This window comes from Arachis duranensis, chromosome 8 (assembly GCF_000817695.3).
Source record: "Arachis duranensis cultivar V14167 chromosome 8, aradu.V14167.gnm2.J7QH, whole genome shotgun sequence".
NCBI classification, from domain to species: Eukaryota; Viridiplantae; Streptophyta; class Magnoliopsida; order Fabales; family Fabaceae; genus Arachis; species Arachis duranensis.
Genome location: NC_029779.3, coordinates 27,713,031 through 27,715,816, shown reverse-complemented (window position 1 = coordinate 27,715,816; position 2,786 = coordinate 27,713,031). Strand labels below are relative to the sequence as shown.

General features: G+C 35.8%; 1 pseudogene; it reads right to left on the bottom strand.

The window, feature by feature from the left end:
- Positions 1-6: 6 nt before the first annotated feature.
- LOC127741056 (protein SOSEKI 3-like) overlaps positions 7-2,786 on the bottom strand; it is a 4,425-nt pseudogene continuing 1,645 nt past the window's right edge.

Below are 2,786 nucleotides of genomic sequence, written 5' to 3'. Positions count from 1 at the left end.
GAGATAGAATACGACCCTACTACTGTTTTTGAAAGAAACAACTGCATGGTTGCAAAAGAGATAGATCTCAATATCTATATTTACAATGTAAATAACATTGTGGAGTCAATTCATTTCAGATAGCAGTCCCTATGAACAGGAAGGTTTAAGGACCACTGAGACAGGGACTAAACCTGCACTATTATCCAAACCCCTTGCAGTGTTTCAGTCATATGTTTAATGCTTAAGGTCCAACTTCCTTGCCGTTACCCAGGCACGCCGTCATTCGCCCTGACACGACAACGTTAATCCCACGAATCATTTACTCCTTACAGTGTCTCATTTGAAACATGCAGCAAAAGGCAATAATCACCCAAGTTTGAGGATGTCTTAGTTATGATTTTTGTGCTCATTGCATTAACTTATATGAAAAACCTATTAAACCCAATAACATGCCACTAAGGTCCATGCAGTAAGCACAAATATCATAACTAGGATGCTCTTAGGAACATTGGTGGTTTTTTTTTTTTTTTCATTGTTGCATGTTTCTGATGTGGTAGCTTGACTAGCAGTGGCAAGTGTGGACAGAGGGGAAAAAAATGAAAAAATTCATACACTATACCACTGAGTCTTATACAATGTAACAATACTATATAATACCAGACTCTGGGTTCTTACACTATTATATGTCACAACATGTCTTCATTTTTCAGATTTACAAATTTCATGTGTACCTATATACCTATACCTATATATATTGTATTTACTAGTGGCCTAACCTCTGAAATAAAAGGTTTTAAGAGCTAGATGCTGTGTGGCGAGATGGTTTAGATTCGATTATAACCCGAGCTCCTGAAGCAAGCCTGTTGATTAAAATTAAACTTGTCAATCAATGATTGAAGACTATAAGCACATAGTGTGAATCATTAGTAACGAAGATAATGTCAACACTTAACTTTCTTCAATTTTGATCACCTTCTCCTCCTCAAAAGACTCTATCATCTTTGATTGCTTTTTTGCTGATGAAGGTTCAGTGATTCTTTTGCTGCTACCATAGGATGGTACTGGGGATATGCCTGAGCCATCAACTCTATCCATGGATTTTCTTGGTCCATCAGAAACTGTGTATCTCATGGATTCGCTTCGTGGCTGCTTGGTCAATGAAGCCTTAACCGACTGCAAAATGCATTTGGAATGTCCTGAGGATGATTCCTCTACGTCTTGTGATTTCAGCTCTTCACTAGACCTGCACATTTGTTCATAGGTTTCATACATATGAAAAACTGCTCAGGTTGTTAAGCCTATATGTTCCTATCAGATGTCAATCAAAATCAATTACAAAAAGAAACATTAATCCAAATATCAAGCCACAAAAGAATTCCTAGAGTTACTACTTTTCAATTTAATTTTACCTTATCATTTAATCCTGATTTCGTCCCAAACTTTGTTTCAAAAGTATAGTTATTAGACCTTATTATAAATGCCAGAACTTTATTGTGCCTTGAATCCATTTTGTAGGATTCTAGTATTTCATAGGAGACAATAAAAGAAGCTCACAAGAGAGAATCGTAATCTCCATTTGTCTGGTATTTTGCTTTTCTTTTTTATTTTGTTTTCTTTTGATTTTTCCTTAATTTATGGATGATGCCCGGTAATGAAAGAACTAATATAGATGTTAATTCCTTAGTGTGATAACTTTATAAAGCAATGAAGCCCCTATCTTTGAAGACTCCATTTACATGACCACGAGACTTGATACTATATAATATTAACTAAATGAAGATCTAACATGCAAAAGCATTTGCACTTCAGTGAATATTGTTTTGACTTTTAAAAGGTAACTGGCAAAAGAAACACAAAGAAAATTAGCCACACAAACATTTTAGAATCTGATGCCCTGAACAAATTCAGAACTGATAAAGTGATTGGAGGGCTAAAAGATATTGAATTGACTTTTTTTTCTTACTACTCAATGTTAAAATGATGTTTAAATTTGAAATTTAAAGAACAAAAGCACAAGTAAAATACAGTAGTACTGCAGAATTTGGTCACGATTGCATCTACATGAATGTTGAATTGGTAATAATGAGAAGATCAGTGAACTTTTTTGTGTTTATACTTTATATAATAGTAGTGAAATATCCACTGAATAAGAAAATAATTACTATATGCCAAAAATGAGTCCAATTCCTTAGACCCCAGATACTCCTTATGTCATTTGCTCAGTGTTTCTCTTACAGTATCACTAATGCAGTCCTTGTGAAACGAACCAAAAGGCATGTGATGCACCATCCAGTGTTGAAAATGATTTGCCAAACCATGATTCTTGCCAATGCTAATTTGTAAAGTTGCAAGAGAAGAATTGAAAGTAGAACCTACCTCTCAGCATTGTAGGAAGAAGAGCGTTTCAGAACATTAGGTCCATCTCCTTGTTCATTTGATAATTTAGAATCAACTATGCTCCCACTAAAGAACTCTTTGTCTTCCAATCTGAGACCCATAACCTTTGGATTCTCAGCTAGGCAATCGAATTCCCCCAACACGACAGAAGTCGAGAACAATGGGGAAGGGAATTTTCCATTGGAAAACTTGGCCTTATAGGAAGGAATAAGGCCAAGACTGTGGTTTTTCACCGATATTGATCCACACGAGATCAGTTGCATCAGCAGATTTGAGGCTTTCAGCCTTGTGTTGGTTGGCATTCGTCCCTCCTCATCCATGATCCTAAATCTGTTCATTTTACTCAAATCAGCTCTAATCAAGGATTCCAAAGTTTCAATCTTCCCTCCAGAAGATGTGGGACTAGA